The following is a 27239-nucleotide window of genomic DNA, read 5'->3' on the forward strand; positions in this document are numbered from 1 at the left end:
CTGCCAGCCCACGCGCGAGATGGGACGTTGCCGCAGAGAGGGGGCCCGCCACGTCCGCGCCCCAGCCCAGGCGCGGATCTTTTGTATCCCGGAACCGCCCGCACGTTCCGTGCGGCAGTTTCGGCTCGCACTTATGCGTAATAAACGCGAGACGTGGGAGAGTGGGCGCAGTTAATCCCACGTCCCCCCACGTCCGGCCTCTTCGGCCGCGTGAGGCTATAAGTAGGGGGAGGTGAAGGGCGGCAGGCCCTCGCACGCTCCTCCTACTTCCGCCATCTTCTTGCCTTGCTCGTTCTCGCAACAGCGCCTCGCCGCCGCGCTATTCCTCCGCACGCTCCTCCGCCGCCGTGCTAGCTTCCGCCATGCCTCCCCACGTAGAGCAGCTTGGCGGGGATTGGGATGGCTCCATCGTCCACAACGACCACATCGACTTCCTCCGCGACACACGGCGTCTGCCCAGTGTGGACAAAGTGGAGGTCCGCCTCGCGCCGGAGAAAGAAATCAGGCCGGCGCCGCGGGATGGCGAGCGGGTGGTCTTCCGCTCGCACTTCCTGCGCGGCTTCGGCCTGCCAGTGAGCGCCTTCTTCCGCACTTGGCTGGACTTCTATCAGCTCCAGCCGCACCACCTCACCCCCAACGCGGTGGTGCTACTGTCGGCCTTCGTCACCCTGTGCGAGGGCTATCTCGGCGTCCTCCCCACCCTTGAGCTCTGGGGGGAGTTCTTCCAGTCGAAGCTGGGTACGCGCAGCAAGGGCGTGCCTGCCCACACTGGTGCCTTTATCGCGTCGCGGAGATCGGGCGCCGACAACCCCTTCCCCGTCATCACGCTGATCCAATCGGTGAAGAAGTGGCAGAAGTCATACTTCTACGTGCCGAACATCGCTCCACGGGGCGACTACGTCAACCTGCCGGCTTACGTAGCCGGCCCACCGGCGGGGAGGCTGCCCCAGTGGTCCTTCCGGGCGGTGACGCTATCGCAGGGAGGGAACGCCGCCATCGCCCGCCTGCGGGTGATGGTCCAGTCGGAGGGCCTGACGGGGCCCGACCTTCTGGCCGCGTTCGTCACGCGCCGGGTCCTTTCGCTCCAGAGCCGGCCTCATCTGATCTGTCAGATGAGCGGCCAGCTCGACCCGAGCCGGATGTGCACCAAGGAGATGCCGCAGGCCGACGCGGCCGACATGGTGAACTACCTAGCCAACTGCCAGCTTCCCGATGACTGGCAATTCGGCAAGGAGCCATATAGCCGCGCCAATCCTCCGCCTACGGTACGCTCCCCTTCTCTTTTTCTCTCTTTCTCTCTCAGCTTTGTCGCCGAGTTCCTCTGGGCCGACTCTAACTCAGTCGGCTCGCTTTTTGACAGAATCCTCTGCTTCGGCCGGCCGGCGGGGCGGACGTGGAGCGCCGCTTCGCCCCCGACCGGACCGAGCACGACCAGGAGGACCCCGATCTGGGGGCGGTCCATATGGAGGAAGCCGCCGAGCCGGCTGGTGGCCAAGCCGGCGGCGAAGCAGGCGGCGCCGAGTTCTCCGCGACCTTCGACGATTGGCCGGACGAGGACGAAGCCGAAGTCTTCCCGCCCCGCCAGCAAGCCTCCGGACACGGCGCGGGCTCCTCCGGCGCGCAGCCTGCTCGGGGTAGAGGCCAGAAACGTCGCGCCACCCAGGGCATGTTCGGTAGCCGGACGAAGAAGCCGAGGGGTGGGGCGGCAGCCACCAGGCGGGAAGAGGCGGCCGCGAAGGTGGCTCGCTTCCGCAAAGTGGTGAAGCAGCCGCAGGCTGTGTCAGCGTAAGCTTTCTCTCTTTCTGTGTATTCTCCTTCTTTCCTTTCTTGGGTGGTCTTCTAAACCTTTGTCTTCTTTTCTTTGATGAGAGCTCCACTGTCACTCGAGCGGGCGGCTGCCGGCTCCGTTGTCGAGTCGCCAGGGGGCTCTGGGAGCACCACCCGCCGCGTAGATCCCCGCGCCGCCCTCCTGGAGGCGACGGAAAGGAACGCGCGGGAGGTGCGGGAGGAGCAGGAAGCGCGGGAGGCGGAGGCACGGAAGGCAGCCGCCGCCCAGGCAGCTCGGGACTAGGAGGTGGCGAAGGCGCTCGCCGAGGCTGCAGCCAAGGCCCAGGCAGAGGCCGAGGCCGAAACGGCGGCAGGGGAGGCCTTGATGGTCACCCCCCTGCGCGCCATGGCGCTCGGGGACGCGGATCCCTCGCTAGGGGGAGCCAGCGGTTCCCAGCCGGGTCTGGGCGGGAGCGGCGACGACATCATCTTCGTGAGGGAGGCGCCGGGGCCGACTCCTCCGACTAGGGCGGCCCAAGGTGGTCAGACCGAGCCTGCGCTCGCACGGTTGGCGGAAGGCGAGCCGGCCGCGGGAGCTGAGGTGGCAGTCCGGGTTCCGCCAAGCCGGCGCGCAGGGAAGGCCGCGTCGGAGCCGCAGAAAGCGGCGTCGGAGCCACGGCCGGCCGTGGGCTCCAGCTCGTCGGCCCGAGACGCGGAGGCGGCCAGCGCTACCTCAGGGTGGACGCCAGGCGGAGGGACAGCCGTGGTGAACATCGCTGCGCAAGACGTCCGGACCCGGCTCCAGGGCCAAGCCGCGGCGCTGAGGCAGTTCACCGATGAATTCCTCGCCACGCGGGCTGCCATCCGGGTTAGTATTCTCATCTTCTTCTTGATTTCTCTCGTGGGGGTGCGTCAGCGCACCCACTGGGTGTAGTCCCCGAGATTCGGGCCGAGTGCTGAGCAGTCGGCTCGGATCTTCCTTGATGATTTCTCATCGTTGCTTTCGTTCTCACGTCGATCTTCTGTCCATCTTGTAGGACTATCACAACCTCCGAGCGGCCGCCTTCAACTCCCAGGCTCGGGAGCTGACACAGAAGACCGCCGATCTCACTGAAAGCCGAGGTATGTAACTTGATCTTTATCTCATGTGGGGGCGCGTCAGCGCACCCACAGGGTGTAGTCCCCGAGATTCGGGCCGACTGCTGAGCAGTCGGCTCGGATCTTCCTTGATGATTTCTCATCGTTCTTCTTGTTCTTCTATCTCTGCAGCGGCCAACGCCAGTCTGAGGGCACAGCTGGGGGAGTCCCAGACTGCTCTTCGTGCCAAGGACGCGGAGCTCGCCGCCTTGGTGCAGGAGCGCGACTGCCTGGTCAAGAAGCTGGCCGACCAGGAGGAAAGCCACAAGGCGGCGCTGAAGGCCGCGCAGGACCGCGAAGCCGCCCTCCAGGCCGAGTTCGAGACGGAGGCGGCCGGCTGGGACGAAGCCAGGCAGACTCTGGTCTCCGGCTATGGCCAGATTGAGGATCTGGTTGACGGTAAGTCGTCTACCCCTTCGTCCTTTCTTGCCATCTGTCATTTTGACTTGTTTTTCTGATTTGGGGTTCTTCTTTTCTTTTCTGCGCAGAGTACTTCCCCGGCTATTCCACTGCCGCCAACCAGGCCATCGAAGCTCGTCGCCAGGCGAAGAGGCAAGCCGGCTTCGAGATTTCGCCGACTGCCAGCCGCTCGCTGGAGGAGCAGCTCCTGGCGATCCAGGCTCGCATCCAGCCGGCTCACAGGCTGCTCCGCCGGCTTCAGCGTGCCAGGTCGCAGGTCTTGGCCGCCCTCTGGCCCGGCCAAGTGGTCCCGCGCACTCCCAGTCGGACCGCCGACTGGCTGGAGGTGGCCGTCGGGCGCTTCGAGGCTTGGAAGGCGTCAGCGGCTCGCTCCGGCGCCGGGCGGGCGCTGGAGTTCGTCAAGGCCTGGTACCCAGGCCTGAATCTGGACCAGCTGGCCACCTGGCGGCAGCAAGCCGACGCGGAGCTGGAGCCGGCGCGGCCGGCCATCATTCGACGGGCTTCGGCAATCGCCGACTACACCGACACCAATGTCTTCGCCCCCGAGGTGGACGACAATGGAGTCGCCCAGCCGGAAGATTGGTTCGGGCTGGACCCGGTGTGCGGCGAGGACTCGGCGGAGGAGATCGACTCCAGCGACGAGGGCGAAGAGGAGGAGGAGGAGAGTGAAGACGTCGAGCCGGCTGGTGGAGCAGCCGGCCAGCCTGACCGCGCCTCCAGCACTACGCTGCGTGCGAGTGCGTCTCCTATTGCGGGAGGCGGTCAAGCCGGGACCAGCTAGGCGGCCACTCCTTCAGCCGGCGAGCTGCCTTCACCGACCAACTCGGCCTTCGCGCCTTTGTCTTATTTCTTTTGTTTCATGTCTTGTTACTTTGAACAATGTTCGGTTAAGTCTGCGCAATTCCACCCACTGGGTGTATTCAAACTTAATTATGTTGCCAGCCTTTAGGCGGCTTTATGTATATAAGTTATGCAATCGGCTTTTCCTTGTACTTTTGCTTTTTGTCCTTCTGCTTTTTTCGTTTGCCGCCCTCCCTTGGTTGCTGTCTCCCTAGTCAAACAGTTGCTCTGCAATCTGTAGCCGGGGAGTGCCTGGCCGATTGGGGAGGGGGAAGTACTTTTAGCTCTGCCAGACTTAAGCTAAGTTTTTTAGGAAGCCGGCCAGCCGGCTGTTGTGACAGTCGGCAGGCGTATATAGAGGCCGTCTTTTTGCTATATAGGTTAGTTGTTCCTTAGCCGTTTTCGTGTGGGCGTCCTTTCTGTCTTCTCTCTTGCTAGTCATACAGTCAGTTCTTTGAGCTGCGACTTTCAACAAGAGAGGACTGGGGAGCCGGCGCACTACTTTGCTGACTTCGGGAAGAACTTATAATATAGCTTAAGGCGGCCAGTCCCCGGGCCGACTAGTCGGACCCGGTGCCGGACAAGAATTCAAAATGTAATAAGACATTCATGGATATGACACTCGTCATCCATAGATAAATAAAAGGCAGTCCCCGAGTACTGTTCGGGGGGCCTGTTGGTTTGTAACTTAATACAAAAGGGGTAGCGTGATACATACTGCTTTTCATCTGTAAAATCGTCGTAGGAGGTTTGCGTTCCATGGTCGCTCCGACTCCTTGCCGGAGTCGTCTCTCTTGCGTGCTCTTGGCTTTTGCGCGTCGATCAAGTAGTAGGAGTCGTTGCCGGGTGCCTTGCTGACGACGAAGGGGCCTTCCCAAGGGGCCGAGAGCTTGTGCTGGCCGGCTGTTCGCTGGATCAGCCGGACCACAAGGTCGCCCTCTTGGAAGGATCTTGGCTTGACCTTGCGGTTGTAGTAGCGGCGCAGGCCTTGCTGGTAGATGGCGGACCGGCTGAGGGCTAACAGCCGGCCTTCTTCCAGTAGGTCGACGCCGTCTTCTCTTGCTTCTTTGGCTTCCTCCTCCGTGTACATGGTGATCCGAGGCGAGTCGAACTCGATGTCTGTGGGGATGACAGCCTCGGCACCGTACACGAGGAAGAATGGAGTGAAGCCGGTTGACTTGTTGGGTGTAGTGCGCAGACTCCAGAGGACAGTCGGCAGCTCTTTGAGCCAGCAGCCGGCCGATCGCTCCAGTGGCACAACCAGTCGGGGTTTGATGCCGGAGAGGATAAGTCCATTTGCTCGCTCGACCTGGCCGTTTGACTGCGGGTGGGCAACGGACGCTAAGTCCAGTCGGATGCCCTGTGTCGCGCAGAAACGTGCCAGTGCGCCTTTGGCGAAGTTTGTGCCGTTGTCGGTGATGATGCTGTGCGGCACGCCGTACCGAGTAGTGATGTCGGTGATGAATGTCACGGCAGTCGGCCCGTTCAGCTTCTTAATCGGATTTGCTTCGATCCACTTTGTGAACTTGTCCACAGCAACGAGTAGATGTGTCAAGCCACCGCGGGCCGTCTTGAAAGGGCCCACCATGTCCAGTCCCCAGACGGCGAAAGGCCAGGTGAGGGGAATGGTCTTGAGGGCAGAAGCCGGCAGGTGTTGTTTGAAACTGAAGACTTGACATCCTCTGCAGGTCTTGACTATTACTTTAGCATCCTCCAAGGCAGTCGGCCAGAAGAACCCATGGCGGAAAGCCTTGGCCACGAGGGATCTTGAGGCGGCGTGGTGGCCGCATTCGCCTTGGTGGATGTCTTTGAGGATTGCCACTCCTTTTTCTGGCTCGACGCAACGCTGGAAGACTCCAGTGACGCTGCGCTTCACAAGCTCCCTGTTGATTATTGTGTATGCTGCGGCTCGTCGTTGCACTAGTCTTGCTGCGATCTCATCAGTCGGCAGCTCTCTGCTGACTAGGAACTTGAGGATGGGCTGGGCCCATGAGGGAGCTGTGACTTCTTCTGCTGTTATCGTGGCCACCATGACTCGGGTGGGTGGGTTGGGTGTTGCGTTGGGGTCGACCACCACTTCTTGCGTCGTTGCAGTCCCCGGGCCGACTGCTGCAGTCCCCGGGCCAGGCTCTGAGGTCCCTGTGCCAGGTGCGACTGCGTCAGTTCCCGGGGCAGTCGTCGAAGTCCCCGTGCCGCCTGCGGGATTTCTTGAGCCGGATCCGGCTGTTTCTGGCGCAGGCGGTACGAAGATGGAGTCCGACTCTGGAGACGGCTTGATGGACGGCTTGAGGAGGCGTTGGAGGGAGACGCCAGTCGGTATGGCTTGTTGGGTGGAGCCGATCCGTGCTAGGGCATCTGCTTGGTCGTTCTCGGCCCTTGGCACATGAAGGAACTCGCACCCTTCGAAGTATCCACTCATCTGCTGGACGAGGAAGCGGTAGCTCGCCATGTTCGCGTCCTTGGCGTCCCAATCGCCAGATGATTGCTGGACCACTAAGTCGGAGTCGCCGTAGCACAGGATCCGGCGTATGCCGAGCTCTTTGGCTAGCCGGAGCCCATGTACGAGCGCCTCGTACTCGGCCACGTTGTTGGAGGCGGCGAAGTGGATCTGCAGCGTGTACTTGAGCTTGTCGCCTTTGGGAGAGGTGAGGACGATGCCGGCTCCCAAGCCGGTGCGCATCTTGGACCCGTCAAAGTGCATCCGCCAATGGGTAGAGTCGGGAGCCGGCGGTAAGTACTGGTTCTCGGCCCAGTCGACGAGGAAGTTGGCCAATGCTTGCGACTTGATGGCGGTGCGGGGTTGATAGAAAATCGTGTAAGGCGCCAAGGCAATGGCCCATTTGGCCACCCGGTCGGATGCATCCCGGCTGCCTATGATCTCGGCGAGCGGGGCAGTGCACACGACCGTGATGGGGTGCTCTTGGAAGTAGGGCTTCAATTTCTTGGCAGCGAAGTACACCCCATAGCACATCTTCTGGTAGTGCGGGTAGTTTTGCTTTGAGCTGGATAGTACTTCGCTGAGATAGTAGACCGGCCTCTGGACCAGCTGGGCTCGGCCTTCCTCCGGGTGCTGGACCACAACAACAGTGCTGACGACTTGGCTTGTCGCGGCGATGTAGAGGAGCATGGGCTCCTTCTCAGTCGGCGCGGCCAGGACAGGCGGAGTGGTCAACATTTTCTTCAACTCATGGAAGGCTTGGTCGGCTTGATCATTCCACTCAAAGTGAGTGGACTTCTTCATGAGTCGGTACAGGGGGAGGGCCTTCTCTCCTAGTCGGCTGATAAAACGGTTCAGGGAGGCTAAGCAGCCAGTGAACTTCTGCACATCTTGCAGCTTGGTGGATATCTCCATCCTCTCGATGGCCTTGATCTTGACAGGGTTGCACTCAATGCCGCGTTCGGAGACCAGGAAGCCTAGCAGCTGGCCGGCTGGCACTCCGAAGACGCACTTCTCGGGGTTGAGCTTGATCTGGAATCGGCGCAAGTTGGCGAATGTTTCCTTCAGGTCTTCCAGCAAGGTACCGCCCTTCTCTGTCTTCACCACAATGTCGTCTACGTAGACGTGGGCATTTCTGCCGAGTTGTTTCAAGAGACATTTCTGCATGCAACGCTGAAAAGTGGCACCGGCGTTTCTCAAGCCGAATGTCATTGTCAGGTAGCAGAAAGCTCCAAAGGGTGTGATGAAGGCAGTCTTCAGGCGGTCAGCTGGGTCCAACTTGATCTGATGATACCCTGAGTATGCATCCAAAAAACACAACAGCTCGCATCCGGCTGTAGAGTCTATCACTTGGTCAATCCGTGGCAAAGCAAACGGATCCTTTGGGCAGGCCTTGTTCAAGCTTGTGTAGTCTATACAAATGCGCCACTTGTTATTCTTCTTCAAAACCAGAACTGGATTGGCAAGCCATTCTGGAAAGAACACTTCCATGATGAAGCCGGCTGCGAGGAGCCGGGCTATCTCTTCTCCCACGATTCTTCGCTTCTCTTCTGATAGTCGGCGGAGGGGTTGCTTGACCGGCTTCGCATCAGCTCGGACATGTAATTTGTGCTCGGCGAAATCCTTCGGGACACCCGGCATGTCCTTTGGGGACCATGCAAAGATGTCTCGATTCTCACGGAGGAAGTCGGCGAGCTCGCCTTCCTATTTACTGTCCAAGTTCGCCCCAATCACGGCGAACCTCTCCGGGTGCTCCGGGTCTAGAGGTATCTTCTTCGTCTCTTTGGCAGGCTGGAAGGAGCCCTGCGCATCACAGTCCTTGGGGTTGGGGGACAAGGTCGGCTGCTTGCCGGCCATGGCCACAACCCGTTCCAGCATCTTCTTCTCTTCCGCCACCATGAGGGACTCGGCCAGCCGGCTGCTGGCCATGGCACACTCGATGGACTTCTTGTAGTCGCCGGCTACCGTGATGATCCCCTTCGAGCTCGGCATCTTCATCTTCAGATAGGCATAATGGGGCACAGCCATGAACTTGGCCAAAGCAGGTCGGCCAAGTAGCGCATGATAGGGGCTCTCCAGGTCCACCACCTCGAACCATATTGCTTCCCGGCGGAAGTGATCTTTGTCTCCGAAGAGAACATCCATTTTGATCTTGCCGATTGGAGAGCAAGATAGGCCGGGTACGATACCATGGAAGACAGTGCGGCTCGGCATGAGCTGCTTTGCTTTGATGTTCAGCTTGTCCATGGTGTCGCGGTACAGTATGTTGATACTGCTTCCGCCGTCTATCAGGACGCGGGAAAATCTGGCAGCTCGCCTCTCCGTCGCAAGGGTGACGTCCAAGACCATAGCATAGGAGCCAGGCGAAGGCATCACCTCTGGGTGGTCGGCCTGGCTCCAGCTGATGGGCTTTTCCGACCAATGCATGAACTCGGCGGTGCTAGAGGCGACTGCGTTTACTTCTTGGTGTTGCCGGCGTCGGCTGCGCTTGTCGTCGACTTGACTCGTGAAGACGACGTAGGCGTCGTGCGCTTCGGGGAACTCGTCTTGGATGGCGCCGACTGCCGGCCGGGCCGCCGGCTGCTTGGGAGCTGGAGGCGGCGGGCCGGGAGGCGGAGGCGGCACTATCCCTTCGCCCTTGGTGATGCGGGTGAGCCAGTGGCATTTCCGTGTTGTATGGTTGGACGGCTTCGCGCTGCTGTGGAACTTGCAGGGAGCATCGAGTGCTTGTTCGTAGGAGAAGGACGGCTGCCAGGGCGGCCGGCCTCCCTTCTTCTTGGGAGCAGGCCGCTCCTCGGGCTGCTCGTCTTCAATGGTGGCCACCTGCCGACTGGAGGAAGCCGGCATGGGGCCCTTGCGCTTGTGGTCGTTCTGGTAGGGGCGCCGGTTGGGGTCGCCAGCCGGCCGCTTGGGAGCCGGGACGACCACTTTCCCCGAGGCGTCCACTCGGAGCTCGGCCTTCATGGAGGAGTCGGCAGTGGCGTATTTGTCGGCGGTGATCAGCAACTCATCAAGGGTAGCCGGCTCGTCGCAGAGGAGTTGGTGCTTGAGGAGGGTGCCCTCTCGGCACCCGGCAGTGAAGTACTCGATGGCTTGGACCTCATGCACTCCCTCGCAGGAGTTGCGGAGCTCGGCCCATCGCGTGAGGTAGTCGCGGGTCGACTCGTTGGGCCCCTGGACGCAGAGGGAGAGCTGGCGAGGCTTGGGAGGCTGCTTGTAGGTGCTGGTGAAGTTGCGGACAAATGCTTCGGTGAAGTCCAGCCAACTGTTGATGCTATAGGGCTTGAGGCTGTTGAGCCATGTGCGCGCCGTGCCCTGCAACATCAGGGGGACGTACTTCACGGCGACGCGCCGATTGCCGTTGGCGATGCTGACGGCCGTGGAGTAGTCAATGAGCCAATATTCCGGCTTCACCGAGCCGTTGTACTTGGGCGTGTCTCTGGGGAGCGAGAACCCTTTGGGGAAGGGCTCGTCGCGGATGCGGGGGCCAAAGCATGGCGGGCCGACATCGTCTTCTTCTTCTAACGCCAGGGACCGAGCAAGGCGGTCGATCCTGTGGCGGGCGTCACTCTCGCCGACTCCTTCTCGGCGGCCGAGTCGGTCGCCAAGAGTCGGATGTGTGATGGGCGGCGGAGTGAGGCGTCTTTCTCTTCGAGGCGGGGGAGGCGGCAGGTTTCCTTGGTGTTCGACCGCCCGAGGGCGGCCTTCCGCATCGCGCTCGATAGTGATGCGGGTCCGGCTGCGGCTGGCAGCCGGCTCCTTGTCTTTCTTCTGGCGCGTGCCGCTCGCAGTCGGCGAGCGGGACGTCGCGGCGTGCTCCCGGCGCGGGGGATGGCTATCAGCTCGGGCGCCGGCTTCGTGCCGTTCTGCAGCCACGTCGATCAGCTGCTGGATCCGTCTTGTCATGTAGGGGAGCTCATCGGCTCCCAGCCCATTGAGCTCCTCTGCTGCCGCCTGAGCGGCTCGCAGATTCTCGAGCGGGGTGGCGTAGACGGGGCGATCTGCGCCCAGCATGCTGGCAACGGCTGCGCCGCGCTTCTGGACGAAGCCGGCTCGGCTCTGGCCGCTCGGAGGCGGCGTCCCGAAGGCGGCGGGGTCGACTTCGCGCTGGTGGGCCTCGGTGAGGCGTCTCATCGAGGCTATCTTCTTGCTCTCCGTGATGAGGGCAAGACGGCGTGCCTCCAGGGTCTCGGCGTCGGCGTCGGCCGGGAGGGGGATGGAGAGGTCGTGCATCGCTGCTTGCTGAGCGTCGCGGGCGCTCCCGCCCGAGTTAGAGACGTGGCTGATGACCAGCACTTCGGTGACAGCGCTGCTGCCGCTGTCAGCTCGAGGGAGTGGGTCGTCGAAGACCACCACGTCGGAGGGGTAGGCGTCGAGCGACGCGGTGTCGGAGTCGATGAGCATCGGGTCGGTGGAGCCGACAGATTCCATGTCCGCAGCAGGCTCGCTGGAGACGTGAAGTTGGTCGAGGAGGCTGACGAGGCGGCTCTCGGGGTAGTCGGTGCCTGCGTCGGACGCAGGCTCGTCGGAGATGCGAGTCTCGCCGAGCTGATCGGCGAGGCGGCTCGCTGCGCAGGCGTCGTCGACGCCTTGCAGCGCGTCGGGGCAAGCGCCATCGGGCACAGCAGGCTGGCTGCGCTCGCGGGGAAGGAAGAAGGTTCCCGTCCAGAACAGGTCTCCGGACGACGGTGCACCAGGCACCACGGTGGGCGCCAAATGTCGGGTGGTTGGTGCGACATATGCCAAAGGATGGATTATCATTGTGGGAGCCAATAAAACGTCGCCGGTGCCTGGAAACGGGATGAGGCGAAGACATGCACGCCGGCGAATCTTACCCAGGTTCGGGGCTCTCCGAGGAGATAACACCCCTAGTCCTGCTCTGCGGGGTCTCCTAGAGCTGTTGGGATCAAGGGAGAAGAAGAACAAGGCTAGCTCTTGCTTCTCTCTATCTATGGTGTGTGTGCGTGTGCTATGCTTGGAAGCCAAACATGCAGAGGTGCCAACTATGCTTGGGTGCGAACCCTTTGCATGGGTGCTCCGGGGGGTTTATATAGGCCTACCCCCCGGGGGTACAATGGTAATCCGACTGGGAACTGGCCCCAGCCGTCAGTGTCTACGCCTGCTGGCTTCTCCGCCGGCTGCTGGGTCCCGCCGGCTGCTGGGTCCCGCCGGCTGCCGGCTACTCGGTCGACAGGCCGGCCCCACCGCCTAGGGTCTTGTCGGCGGCTGCTTACTGTAGCCGCGCCTCTGATGATGAGGGCTTTATCGAGGTAAGCGTGGCTACAGTGATCCACGTCGGGGGCTATCACTGTTGCCTCACCTCGTCTTGTCTCCTTAATGGGGCTCCTGCTTCGAGGAAGGGAGTCGCCGGCTTCTAGAGGCCGGCTATGCTCCTGGCCGACTAGGAAAGGCCGGGCCGCCTTCACGCCTCCCTCTGGCTGAAGGGACCCGCAGTCCTTGGGCCATGCAGGAGTGGGTCGTGGATGACGTCGTAGCTGGCGTGGCTACAGTGCCCGGCCGCACGGGAGACATCCCTCCCGTACGGCCTCCTGTAGCCATGCCTGCCTCGGGCTTCGGGGGTCGTGGGCCGCACTGTGGCCATGCCCCGTCAGGTCGTCGTTATGTAGGGGCGGTTGTGGTCTCGGCCGGCTTCTAGGAGTCGGCGTTTCTCCTGGCCGGCTTCTTGGAGTCGGCGTTCTTCTTGGCCGGCTTCTTGGAGTCGGTGAGGCTGGGTCGCCTTCCGGGAGTCGGCTTTAGTGGTAGCCGGCCGGGGAAGGCGGCCCAATGCTTGGAGTGCTTGAAGGCCCAAAGGCCTGATAAATTTTCTGAAGAGCCAGGGGTAGCATTGTTGATTCAGACCTTACATTGTTGATTCTAAAGTAACTTTTCACACTGAACATGCTGCTATTAAATACCTTATGGAAAAGAAAGATGCTAAACCTAGACTTATTAGATGGGTTCTCTTGCTACACGAATTTGATTTACATATTATTGATAGAAAGGGAGCTGAGAACCCCGTTACAGACAACTTGTCTAGGTTAGAGAATGTTCTTGATGACCCACTACCTATTGATGATAGCTTTCCTGATGAACAATTAAATGTCATTAATGCTTCTCGTACTGCTCCATGGTATGCTGAGTATGCTAATTACATTGTTGCTAAATTTATACCACCTAGTTTCACATACCAGCAAAAGAAAAAGTTTTTCTATGATTTAAGACATTACTTCTGGGATGACCCACATCTTTATAAAGAAGGAGTAGATGGTGTTATTAGACGTTGTATACCTGAGCATGAACAGGAACAGATCCTATGCAAGTGTCACTCTGAAGCTTATGGAGGACACCACGCTGGAGATAGAACTGCACATAAGGTATTGCAATCCGGTTTTATTGGCCTACTCTCTTCAAGGATGCCCGTAAGTTTGTCTTATCTTGTGATGAATGCCAAAGAATTGGTAATATTAGTAGACGTTAAGAAATGCCTATGAATTATTCACTTGTCATTGAACCATTTGATGTCTGGTGCTTTGATTATATGGGACCGTTTCCTTCCTCTAATGGATATACACATATTTTAGTTGTTGTTGATTACGTTACTAAGTGGGTAGAAGCTATTCCAACTAGTAGTGCTGATCATAACACCTCTATTAAGATGCTTAAAGAAGTTATTTTTCCGAGGTTTGGAGTCCCTAGATATTTAATGACTGATGGTGGGTCACATTTTATTCATGGTGCCTTTCGTAAAATGCTTGCTAAGTATGATGTTAATCATAGAATTGCATCTCCGTATCATCCGCAGTCCAGTGGTCAAGTAGAGTTGAGTAATAGAGAGCTCAAATTAATTTTGCAAAATACTGTTAATAGATCTAGAAAGAATTGGTCCAAGAAACTTGATGATGCATTATGGGCCTATAGAACCGCATATAAAAATCCTATGGGTATGTCTCCGTATAAAATGGTTTATGGAAAAGCATGTCACTTACCTCTCGAACTAGAACATAAGGCATATTGGGCCATTAAAGAGCTTAACTATGATTTCAAACTTGCCGGTGAGAAGAGGTTATTTGACATTAGCTCACTTGATGAATGGAGAACCCAAGCCTATGAAAATGCCAAATTGTTTAAAGAAAAAGTTAAAAGATGGCATGACAAAAGGATACAAAAGCGTGAGTTTAATATAGGTGATTATGTGTTGTTATACAACTCTTGTTTAAGATTTTTTGCAGGAAAACTTCTCTCTAAATGGGAAGGTCCTTAGGTTATCGAGCAGGTCTATCGTTTTGGTGCCATAAAAATCAACAACTTCGAAGGCACAAATCCAAAGGTGGTGAACGGTCAAAGAATCAAACATTATATCTCAGGTAATCCCATAAATGTTGAAACCAATGTTATTGAAACCGTAACCCGGGAGGAATATATAAGGAACACTTTCCAGAACGTTTCAGACTTCGAGAAGGAATAGGTACGTGGTACAGTAAGTAAACCGACTCCAAAACAGTTCTAATGGCAATTTTTCTCTGTTTTGGAATATTTAAGAAAATAGGAAAATAAGAAGTAGTCCGGCAAGGACACGAGGCTTCCACGAGGGTGGGAGGCACACCCTACCCCCTGGGCGCGCCCCCTGCCTCGTGGGCACCTCGTGCGCTTTCCAGATTGTATTTTCTTGCACGATACTTCTTTTGGTCGGTAAAAATTCATTATATAATCTCCCGAAGGTTTTGACCACCGTACCACGCAAATATCCTCTGGTTTCATTTTGAGCTGTTTTCTGATAGATCTAGATCGTCATGACGTCTCCAAGTGCCCCCAAGGACAAGTTCTTTGAGAAGGTCATCAACCCCTACCTTGCGGAGGTGCTGCAACACCCTCAAACCATTGAGATGCATGAGGGGGTGCTGCACATCCACGATGTTGAGGGACCAAGGAGGACCGGAAGCGTGGAGACAAGGCTCGAGGCAATGGAGCAACAAGTTTTCAAGTGTCAAGAGATGGTGGAGCGCGGACTTGACTCCAATCACATAATGATCATGGAGCTCACCAACAACCACAAGCTGGACACCAAGGACATCGGGGAGGCCATCTTCAAGCTTCATGAGAAAATCGAGCACCTCCAAGCCCAGATCTATGACCTACAAAACCAAAACTGTGAGTATGAATATAGATTCAGGATGAGTTTGGCTGCAGATTTAAGGATCCCGGAGACTCGATCATCCTTCTATGATGGAGAGCCCATGCCTTGGAAGAGGGATGACAAGACTACATCATCAACAGTTCCTTCACCAGCAAAAGAGACATAATCACATGGGTATGGGCACTCCCCTTGGCAACTGGCAAGCTTGGGGGAGGTGCCCCGGTATCGTATCACCATGACACTCCTATCTTTACTGTTTTTCTTAGTTCGATCCTTTCAGTAATATCTTGATCTAGTAGAATAAAGTTTTAGTATGATTTGGTTTTGAGTTTTGCTTTAAGATCCCCCTATGTAATCGAGTCCGTGAGCTATATATAATAAAGATTAGTGTTGAGTCAAGGGCTTGATTATCTTGCTATGATCTTGAGGGAATAAAAGAAAACGAAAGAATAAAAAGAATAAAGAGATCATATTGATCTTATGGAGAGTAATGACTTCACATATAAAGAGTATGATGAATAAAAGTTGTTGAGAGTTGACAAACATAGTTTTGGTCATCGTTGCAATTAATAGGAAGTAATAAAGAAAGAGAGGTTTTCACATATAAATACACTATCTTGGACATCTTTTATGATTGTGAGCACTCATTAAAATATGACATGTTAAAGAGTTGATGTTGGACAAGGAAGACAACATAATGGGTTATGTTTTCTTATATCTGAAATAAAGTATATTGTCATGGATCATCCAACATGTTGAGATTGCCTTTCCCTCTCATGCTAGCCAAATTCTTTGCACCAAGTAGAGATACTACTTGTGCTTTGATACGTCTCCAACGTATCTATAATTTTTTATTGTTCCATGCTATATTATATTCTGTTTTGGACATTAATGAGCTTTATTATACACTTATATATTATTTTTGGGACAAACCTATTAACCAGAGGCCCAGCCCAGAATTGTTGTTTTTCCCTATTTCAGAGTTTCGCAGAAAAAGAATATCAAACGGAGTCCAAACGGAATGAAACCTTCGGGAACGTGATTTTCGGAATGAACGTAATCCAGAGGAAGGCACAAGGTAGGGGGGCGCGCCCTCCACCCTCATGGGGCCCATGTTGCTCCACCGACATACTTCTTCCTCCTATATATACCTACGTACCCCCAAACTACCAGATACGGAGCCAAAAACCTAATTCCACCGCCGCAACCTTCTGTACCCGTGAGATCCCATCTTGGGGCCTTTTCCGGCGCTCCACCGGAGGGGGCATTGATCACGGAGGGCTTCTACATCAACACCATAGCCTCTCCGATGATGTGTGAGTATTTTACCTCAGACCTTCGGGTCCATAGTTATTAGCTAGATGGCTTCTTCTCTCTTTTTGGATCTCAATACAATGTTCTCCCCCTCTCTCTTGGAGATCTATTAGATGTAATCTTCTTTTGCGGTGTGTTTGTTGAGACCGATGAATTGTGGTTTATGATCAAGTTTATCTATGAACAATATTTGAATCTTCTCTGAATTCTTTTATGTATGATTGGTTATCTTTGCAAGTCTCTTTGAATTATCAGTTTGGTTTGGCCTACTAGATTGATCTTTCTTGCAATGGGAGAAGTGCTTAGCTTTGGGTTCAATCTTGTGGTGTCCTTTCCAAGTGACTGTAGGGGAAGCAAGGCACGTATTGTATTGTTGCCATCGAGGATAATAAGATGGGGTTTATATCATATTGCATGAGTTTATCCCTCTACATCATGTCATTTTACTTAAAGTGTTACTCTGTTCTTTTGAACTTTATACTCTAGATGCATGCTGGATAGCGGTCGATGTGTGGAGTAATAGTAGTAGATGCAGGCAGGAGTTGGTCTACTTGTCGCGAACGTGATGCCTATATACATGATCATACCTAGATATTCTCATAACTATGCTCAATTCTATCAATTGCTCAACAGTAATTTGTTTACCCACCATAATACTTATGCTCTCGAGAGAAGCCACTAGTGAAACCTATGGCCCCCGGGTCTATTTTCCATCATATTTAATCTCCCGTCAACAAGGTATTTCTGGTGCCGTTTTGATTTTGCTTTCTTTACTTTGCATCTTTATCATAAAAATACCAAAAATATTATCTTATCTTATCTATCAGATCTCACTTTCGTAAGTGACCGCGAAGGGATTGACAACCCCTTTATTGTGTTGGTTGCGAGGATTTATTTGTTTGTGTAGGTGCCAGGGACTCGTGCGTGGCCTCCTACTGGATTGATACCTTGGTTCTCAAAAACTGAGGGAAATACTTACGCTGCTTTACTACATCACCCTTTCCTCTTCAAGGGAAAACCAATGCAGTGCTCAAGAGGTAGCATGCTTCCAAATACCCTCAAAACCAGTTTTGCCATGAGTGTCCACCATATCTACCTATGGATTGAGTAAGATCCTTCAAGTAAGTTGTCATCGGTGCAAGCAATAAAAATTGCTCTCTAAATATGTATGATTTATTAGTGTGGAGAAAATAAGCTTTATACGATCTTGTGATGTGGAAGAAATAAAAGTGACGGACTGCATAATAAAGGTCCACATCGCAAGTGACAATATAAAGTGACGTTCTTTTGCATTCAGATTTCGTGCATCCAACCATGAAAGCACATGACAACCTCTGCTTCCCTCTGCGAAGGGCCTATCTTTTACTTTTATCTTTCATCCTTATGCAAGAGTCATGGTGATCTTCACCTTTCCTTTTTACATTTTATCCTTTGGCAAGCACATTGTGTTGGAAAGATCCTGATATATATATCCAATTGGATGTAAGTTAGCATGAACTATTATTGTTGACATTACCCTTGAGGTAAAGGGTGGGGAGGCAACACTATAAGCCCCTATCTTTCTCTGTGTCCGATTAAAACTCCATACCCATAAGTATTGCGTGAGTGTTAGCAATTGTGAAAGACTAAATGATAGTTGAGTATGTGGACTTGCTGAAAAACTCTTATTTTGTCTCTTTCCGATGTTATGATAAATTGCAATTGCTTCAATGACTGAGATTTTAGTTTGTTAATTCTCAATGAAGTTTCTGATTCATACTTTACATTTTGAATAGATTATTACTTGAGCATAAGAAATCATATGACAATATTCATAAATGTTGCTATTATAAGAATGATCATGATTCCCTCATGTCTGTATTTTATTTTATCGACACCTCTATCTCTAAACATGTGGACATATTTATCGTTATCGGCTTCTGCTTGAGGACAATACTTATGTCACAATACTTATGCCTATTCTCTCTTATTTTACAAGGTTTACTTAAAGAGGGAGAATGCCGGCAGCTGGAATTCTGGGCTCGAAAAGGAGCAAATATTAGAGACCTATTCTGCACAACTCCAAAAGTCCTGAAACTCCACGGAAGTTATTTTTGGAAATAATAAAAAAATACTGAGCAAAGAAAATACCAGAGGGGGCCCACACCCTGGCCACGATGGTGGGGGCGCGCCCTACCCCCTGGGCGCGCCCCCTGCCTCGTGGGCCCCCTGGCAGGCCTCCGGTGCCCATCTTCTGCTATATGAAGTCTTTCGTCCGAAGAAAAATCATAAGCAAGCTTTTGGGAAGAAACTCTGCCGCCACGAGGCGGAACCTTGGCGGAACCAATCTAGGTCTCCGGCAGAGCTGTTTTGCCGGGGAAACTTCCCTCCGGGAGGGGGAAATCATCACCATCGTCATCACCAACGGTCCTCTCATCGGGAGGGGGTCAATCTTCATCAACATCTTCACCAGCACCATCTCCTCTAAAACCCTAGTTCATCTCTTGTATCCAATCTTTGTCCCAAAGCCTCAGATTGGTACCTGTAGGTTGCTAGTAGTGTTCATAACTCATTGTAGTTGATGCTAGTTGGTTTATTTTGTGGAAGATTATATGTTCAGATCCATTATGCATATTAATATCCCACTGATTATGAACATGAATATGATTTGTGAGTACTTACGTTTGTTCTTGAGGACATGGGACAAGTCTTGCTATAAGTAGTCATGTGAATTTGGTATTCGTTCGATATTTTGATGACATGTATGTTGTCTTTCCTCTAGTGGTGTTATGTGAACGTCGACTACATGACAATTCACCATTGTTTGGGCCTAGAGGAAGGCATTGGGAAGTAATAAGTAGATGATGGGTTGCTAGAGTGACAGAAGCTTAAACCCTAGTTTATGCATTGCTTCGTAAGGGGCTGATTTGGATCCATATGTTTCATGCTATGGTTAGGTTTACCTTAATACTTCTTTTGTAGTTGCGGATGCTTGCAATAGTAGTTAATCATAAGTGGGATGCTTGTCCAAGAAAGGACAGCACCCAAGCACCAGTCCACCCACATACCAAATTATCCAAGTAATGAACGCGAATCATATGAGCGTGATGAAAACTAGCTTGACGATAATTCCCATGTGTCCTCGGGAGCGCTTTTCTCTATATAAGAGTTTGTCCAGGCTTGTCCTTTGCTACAAAAAGGATTGGGCCACCTTGCTGCACTTTATTTACACTTGTTACTTCTTACTCGTTACAAATTACTTTATCACAAAACTACTGTTACCGATAATTTCAGTGCTTGCAGAGAATACCTTACTGAAAACTGCCTATCATTTCCTTCTGCTCCTCGTTGGGCTCGACACTCTTACTTATTGAAAGGACTATGATAGATCCCCTACACATGTGGGTCATCACCCTTGCCTTGATCTCTCCGCCCCTCGCGAGCCGGCCTGGTGAGGCCGCCCCCGAGGAGGTCTTGTGTCGTCCGCCTCGCGAGGCTTGGCCCCTCGCGAGGGTCTTGCGTGTTTGCTGGTGAAGATGGGCCCTACAGGGCCGCTGGTGGAGCCACGCCGTGGGCCGCAGGCAGGAAAGTCTGGGGACCCCCGTTCCCAGGACGCCGATAGTAGCCCCCAGGCCGAAGGCACGCTTAGACTTGGCTTTGAGGCGAAGCCAAAGGGCAAGTGCGGAGCACTGCAAGCCCCAACAGCCTTTGGCCCCGCTTGACGCGTGGCGATTGATTGGACATGGGCAGCCCCGCATCCCCATGCAGCCTTGATATCCGCCTGGCTAGGCGGCCACGGCGTCCTACAGAGTTATTTCTCCATTGCTGGCAACGCACTCCCCAACTCCTCCACTTCCTCGAACCTCAGCTTCCTCTCCCAATCCGACCTGAGCTCAGCCCTCTCCATCGCCATGACGCCGAACTGAACGGAGAAAGGGAAGAAGCCCTTGTCCTCAGCCAGCCCGCCGTCGGCCGATCGCGGGTGCTCAATCGGGAGGCCATGGACAAGGTCCGCCCGGTGCTCGCCACCAGCTTCAACGAATGGGGAGGGATGGTGGCCTGGCCTGTGTCCCGAGCTTCTGTCGATAGAACAGCCACTAAGGTCCAATTCTTCATCGACGCCCTGTGGGCCGGCCTGGTCCCCCCTTCTCCACCTTCTTCAACGCCGTGCTTTCCCATTATCAGATCCATATGCTGCACCTAGATCCCCAATCTGTCGCTCTTCTTGTCGTCTTTGCCTTCGTCTGCGAGGCCATGGTGGGCATCGCCCCCTCCGTGGCCCTTCTGTGCCATTTCTTCTCGCTGCTATGGACTGACCCCCCGCAATGCACGGGGTGCCTGAGCTTCCAGGCCGTGGCGGCGACGGCCGGCTCGGGGATTGACTTTGAACTCCCGCCGTCTGCCAGCGGGTTTCGGACGCGGTGGGTGTATGTGGATGTCGGAGTGCTCAACACTTTGCTCTTGCCTCCGTCGGCGCCCGCAGTCCCCAACTTTGGCTGGGATCACGAGAAGCTTGCGAGCCCCCGCCTCGCCTTCGTCTGGCTCGGTTGAAGAGGTTGAAAGATCTTGGCTTGACTGCGCCCATGGTGATGAAGGAGTTCCTCCGACGCCGCGTCGCTCCACTCCAGCGCCATTCCCAGCCGATGTGGGCCCTGTCTGTTGGCCAGGTTCGCATGAGGCTTCAGGAGTCAGGGCTTCCGCTCGAGGCATGAAGAACGGTGCTCGAGGTCCTGACGGGTGACCCCTCGCCAGCCGATATGCCACTTGAGGGTTATCTCTTGTACTACTGCTCAAACAGGGTGGAGTTCGCGGGGCAGATGCCCCCCTTTGACGAATGGGGGCTGCATCCAGTCGGCCTTGAGGGGCCCCGTGAGAACCCCATAACCGTGGTTCCCTCCTTGTCGCCGGCGCGGAACTTGCCCTAAGAGTGGACGCAGGGGGCAAGCACCACTGGAGGCCGGAGGCGCGGGTACCGAGGTGTCGACGCCGCCCGTGGCTCTTGAGGCGCCATCTCCAGGAACCCGTGACTCGCGCCCTGAGCTGGCAGTTGAGGGGGCGACGCAATCCGCTACTCCTGAGGCCGAAGCTCCCGAGGCCTCAGCAGGTCATCGCGAGGCGGAGCCCGATGGCTCTCCCCAGCTTGGCGCTCCTGAGGTCGTCTCCTCGGGCGCTTCACCAGTCGCACCCTGCGCTGGTCGCCACGTCCAACGCTTCGGCCGGCTCCGTGTGGAATTCGATGCGCTCCGCAAGAGGAAGGGGTCCCCAAGCTGCAACAGTGGCGCCTTCTGGCTGTTGAAACAGAGGAAGTACATCGCCATAGATGAGTAAGTACCTTATCTTTGTAATTCCTCGAGTGCTGCTTCCCTTCCTATCGGTGGCTCTTCAGGATCCCTTCTATTAAGGCCGTGAAGCCTCCCGGGAAGCAGCCTCCTCCTGCTTCGAATCTCCCGCTAGCCTTGAGCGGCCCAAGCAAGCATGCCGCCCCCGGCACGAGGTCGGCCGGAGAGGCAGACACGCTAGCTTGGCACCTCAAGCCCTCGCTCCTGCCGTCTGGTTGTAGAGGGCGGCTGGATGGCTTCGATCCTGGCTTCTGCTTTGAGCAGCGGATCCTCACCCGCCCAGGCCTCTGATGTGGCCCAGGCGGTGATCGGGGAAGCACCAGCCCCCAGCCCCCTGCTGGGAGGGAGCGAGCCGCTTCGGATCCCGTCGGCAACCCCCGCTGTGGAGGACGGAATCGGCCGCGCACTCAAGTTTGCGCATGAACGGAGTGTCGTCCGCCACAAGCTCTTTCAGGAGGCGATGGGCGCGATGAGCCAGCTTGGCGGAGAACTCGTGGATATAGACGCGCGCCTCGAGGCCGAGGGTCTTCGGCTGATGGAGGAGTGGCATAAACTGAAGGTGGCTATCAACCTCGGGCGCCACCAGCGCGAGCTTGATAATGCGAAGGCCGAGGCATCTCTTGCGACCTCGTGTGAGGCCTGCGCTCAAGCCTTGGAAGAAGCCAGGGAAGCTGATCGTCGCCGCGAGGTCTCAAAGAAACACGCGTGGGAGCTCCAAGCCTGGGGCGCCTCCTTGGAGCGGTAGGTGGAGGCGCGCAAAGCCGCCCTAGCATCGATGAAGGGGATGCCTGCCGAGGAGGAAGAGATCCTGAAGCGCGAGGAAGCATTGGCGCTGGAAGCCATGGAGCGCAGCCTTGAGCTTGAGCGGTTGGAGACAAGGAAGCGCCAAGTCGCCCAAGCGGAGGATGCTGTCGGTGCGCGCGAGGCCAAGGCCCAGGAGGAGGTCAATCACCGGGTGGCCGAGGCTCGCGTGGATCTTCTGGGCAGGTACGACCTGAAGCTGAAGCTCGTGCAAGCCAAAGCTATGGGCAGGACTACTGCCCTCAAGTTAGGATTGGCTGAGGCGGGACAGCGCGAGAAAGCCGCTGCAGCCGCCCTGGTCTCGGTGCAAGCTGAGCTGGCTTCTACTCGTGCCGAGCTGCTTTTTCTTCAGCAGCGGGTCGCCAGCGCCAAGTCCTTCGCGCAGCAGAGCAGGGAGGAAACGCTCCGATGGCAGATGCTGGAGCGTGTACACGCCCCTATGCTCCAAATCCTCAGGATCAGAGCCAACGCGGCGCTGGGCACCATCTGCGACGAAGATGCCCCTCATCCCCACTCGAATGATTATGCCAGTCACCTCCTTTTCTTCACCGATGTGGTGATACGCATGGAGAATCGATCCGAGAGGGCTCGCGAGCTTGTTGAAGAGAGGAGCCGCGGCCTGCTCAGGCGTGCGTTCTCCCGCGTCCTCTGCCACCTCCAGAACACCTACCCCAACTTCGATTTTGACGTTGCCACTGCCCCCGTGCGCGAGGCCATCCGGGGCAACCTGGCGCGTTGGGTAGAATACAATGTGGATGCCCTAGTCAGGGCCTTCACCTCCGAGGACGACGCGGCGGTGGCCGCTGCGGACAAAGGCGACGTGGTCGATGATGGTGAGGGTGGCGCGGAAGTTGTAAGAGCATTTTGGGAGGGGGAGCCCCTATGTAAACAGATTATTGCTTCTATTCCTTAGGCCAAGCCGGAGATGTGCTTTTACGAGCCCGCGAGTCCCGCCGCGAGCTTGCCGTTGTAATTTACCTTAGTCTGGACAAGTTCCGAACCCGCTCGTGAGGCCGTGAGCTTCTGAGGAGCCTGCCGATCCGTCCGAGGGGGCCTCGCGGGAAGCACACGCCAGCCATGGCAGAACATGCACGCAGCGCGCGTGCAATGCGCCCAGCCCCCGCTCGCGAGGGGGAGGCAGCGGGTGCGAACTCCGAATCAAGGCATGGAACCCGATCGCAAGAAATCGCACGAATGAGAAAAGACACCGCCCGCTCATACCAATGAAAATTCAACTTCAAACTTAAATCCAAAGCCAGAAAGCAGGGCTACAGAAAAGAGGTTAAAAGCAAATGGCCGCGTCCGGCGCCTAGTCTAGTCTTCTGGTCTTCCACCAGCCCGGACCGTAGTGCCTCCACTAGGACGTGGGCGGGAGCCCCCGAGTCCCGAGGGTGGCACTCCGGAGACTCCGGGGCGTGTACAGCCCCACTCATTATTACGTGAGAGTGTCACGATTGGAGACCTTCACAGGCATGAGCGTTACTTCATATCGTCAGACGAGGGCCCCGCCTTGCGCCACCCTCGACCACCATTGGGGCGTCCGGAAACCAGGACGACACCAAGGGGCAAAGGGGACGCCAGGAGCGCCCTCGGCGACCATGGGTCCTCTGTCGGGGGGAAGGCTCACCAGCGCCTCCTCGGCAGAGGGCCTACCTCTGGGTGACGCCCTGCTCCATGTGATGTGGGGAGGGGCCTTGCTCCCAGCTCCTCCCCTACGGCCCCAGTGCGCCCCTCCTAGTGGAAGGGGGCTGTCGAGCTGGGGCCGCCGTCCACTGCTGTGACCTGATCCACCTGCGACCCATGGTTAGCGTAAGCTTGCTCCTGAGAGATTAGTGGTACCCTGTAGCTATTGTCGCCGGCGTGGTCGACGAGGCTCCCGGGCGGCTCCTGGAAGGCCTCAGCTTCTAGCGCCTCTTCCTCCCAGCCTGGCTCGAGGAACGAGCTAGGGTGCTCTTCCGGCATGAACTCCTGGTCCATCATGCGGGGCACGTAGGCCTCCGAGGCCGCCGCCCCGAAAACCTCGCTAAAGTGCCCCACGCTCCACGTCGCCCGGCCCAGTGTGCCACCCTGAGGGTGGTAGGGCGGCATCCCGCTGCGACCATGGGTGGCAACGCTCGTGCCCGCGCTCATCGGAGGTGGCGCGGGTGCGATTGGGCGCCCGGAACCGCTGGTCGCGCCGGTGTCGACGAAACCTCCTGGTGCGCCCGGGGCCACGCGGGTGCGGCGAGGCCCGCCGAGCGACCCAGCCGCGGCCTGGGGCGTAAGCAGGGAGCAGAAAGGCGGTGCTCCCATGGCCGCGGCGTCTAGTAGCTCGGCGACACGCTCCAGCAGTGCATCCCGGCCGCTCTCCATCAGTCGGCACCGCAGCAGCTCCCGTGCCACTGTGAGTGCGGCCCTCATGTTCGCCTGTTCCCGCCGGGTGTGCGGCGCCGTCACCGCAGTGTAGTTGGAGGCTCTTGCGGCGGCCTGTGCGCGCCGCGGGGAAAGGTTGGACGGTGCCGAACCGCGCCGCCCACACCCCGCAACGCTTGGCGGCTCGCCTGCCGCCCGTGGCGCGAGGTTGAGGTTGATGTCTTCTTGGGTGGTTGACATCGTTGGGGCTAGGCAGGGCGCCCAGTGGTCGACGTTGGTCCTCGGGTCGCCGGACATCGGAACCGTGGAGCATCGGCGGATCAGCTGGCGAAAGAGAGGCTCCAGCGCACCCCTACCTCGCACGCCAAATGTCGGATTTCGACTTCCGGCAAAACCCTTGAGGTTCGAACACTGGGTGCGCACGAAGATCTCTCCCTACCTAATCACGCCCTTATCCTCACCGCGATCTCAAAGTTTAGCGCGCCGAACCGACAAAAAGAGAGACACAAGAGTTTATACTGGTTCGGGCCACCGATGTGGTGTAATACCCTACTCCAGTGTGGTGTGGTCGATTGCCTCTTGGGCAGAGGATGAACGGTTACAAGGGAAGAACAGCCTCCTGAGGAGAGGTGTTCTTGTGCTTGATGAACTTGTGTGGATGGGGATGATCTGGATGCTCTCAGGCCAGATGAGATGCCTCCTATGGTGGTGGCTAGCCCTATTTATAGAGGCCCTAGTCCTCTCCCCAAATATTGAGCGGGAAGGGATCCAACAACAGATAAATTCGAAGGGAGACAACTAGTACAAGTTATCCTGACTAAAGGTGGTCTTCGTCTGCCAAAGGCTCTGGTGGTGACGCCGTCTTGGGCTCCATGGTGACCTCCGTCCTGTCGTCCTGCTGGTCTTGGTCTCATTGCACCGATATGGAAACATTTTCCTGATGCCTCGGGACTCCTCGCCTGCGCTTGCCCCTTTAGCACCAAAGAGGAAACGAGTACACTACCGCGCTGGCGCCCACCTGGCGCCAGTCGTCATGGCTTGCGTCATATAAACCTCGCGAGGTGTCCCTTGCCTTGATCTCTCCGCCCCTCTCGAGCCGGCCTGGTGAGGCCACCCCTGAGGAGGTCTTGTGTCGTCCGCCTCGTGAGGCTTGGCCCCTCGAGAGGGCTTGAGTGTTTGCTGGTGAAGATGGGCCGTACAGGGCCGCTGGTGGAGCCACGCCGTGGGCCGCAGGCAGGCAAGTCTGGGGACCCCCGTTCCCAGGACGCCGACAGGCGTTCCTGAAGTCCTGCGTTAGCGACGACAACATTCTCGCTGGCGTCATTATGCAGCAGGAGCTGGTCGACGGCTTGATGAAGCTGCCCAAGATCAGCGATGCCTCAGTTGACAAGGGGACCGACCTCGTCGAGCAACTCATGGATGACAATGCGAATCTCCTCAAGTTGGTCGCCGAGAAGGAGGAGGCCGCTGGCTGGAAGATGTTGCATGAGCAGAGCAGTGCCTCAGAGATGACGCTGAAAGTGGTCGTCGAGGAACTGATGAGTTGCTTGAGGAAGCTCCGGATCGAGCGCGAGCAGGAGGTCTAGGAATCCGTGGCTGCTTTCAAGCAAAGTCGTGAGGAATTGAAGAAGGAGCTGGAGGATTTCGCCATCCGGCGATCCATCGACGAGTAGAGACAGTAGCGACCCAGCTCGTTGTCTACAATTTCCTTCCTCTCTTGCCCCCGTGTCTTTCGGGCTTTGCCGCATGTGGCATTTTAAATTATCCGGAATATGTAAGACAACTATTATGTGCGCCATTGTAAATTTGTCATCGTATTATCCGTTGCCATTTTATTTGTGGTCATATTATCTGTTGCCCTATGTGGCAATTTAAATTAGGGTGGAATACTAGTTGAAAACACGAACAAAGCAAATGCTGCCATGGGATCACAAGCAAACACCCTCCGTCCAGGTGCTTTAATTAACCCATTAATGGAGAAGTTGTGAGCGAGGTGGGCGGCGGCTGGTGCATGGAGGTCAAAGAGCTCGCTTCCCGGTGGGCATGGGCGGCCTTGCTGCTCGCACGTGTCCCGTTGAGCCCGCGAGGTGGACAGGATGCACGCGTCCCGTCGACCCTGCGCGGCGGACTGCTCGCACGTGTCCCGTCGAACCTGCACGGCGGACTTCTCACGCTCGTCCCGTCAAATCAAACAGCTGCACGCACGCCACCGAGGATGGTTAAATTTCGACACGGTAAATATAATACAACCGTTTGCGATATTAACATGTCAGCTTTTTGTTTCAAAAAGGACTTCGTTGGCTACTAATGTGTGCGCCTCTTCTCAAACTGGACGATTTTTTTACCACGGCATATATGTGCCATGTCATGAAACCATGCCAAGTTTCATGTTTTTAGGGTGACTTTTTTATTTACTGGGATTTAAAAACCGCGATTCTCATTGTTTCAGGACGACGACAAGTTTGTAATTCATTCTCATTCCTTAAACGAGACCTAAACATGCACCCAATGACACATGTACGATTTCCCACCCATTTTGCTTCACTGGAGCATGTGGTTGTAGTTCAAATTTGAATTACTGACTACATTAAATGCATAGAAAACTTAGTAATTAGTAATATATATATATACAATGGCCAAACAAACCCTGAACAGTTTCAAATTTCAGCATGACACTCCTGTTATTCTATGTTGCCTGTAGAAAACAAAGTTCAAGGCG

The sequence above is a fragment of the Aegilops tauschii genome, chromosome 2, assembly GCF_002575655.3.
Source record: "Aegilops tauschii subsp. strangulata cultivar AL8/78 chromosome 2, Aet v6.0, whole genome shotgun sequence".
In the NCBI taxonomy this organism is placed as follows: Eukaryota; Viridiplantae; Streptophyta; class Magnoliopsida; order Poales; family Poaceae; genus Aegilops; species Aegilops tauschii.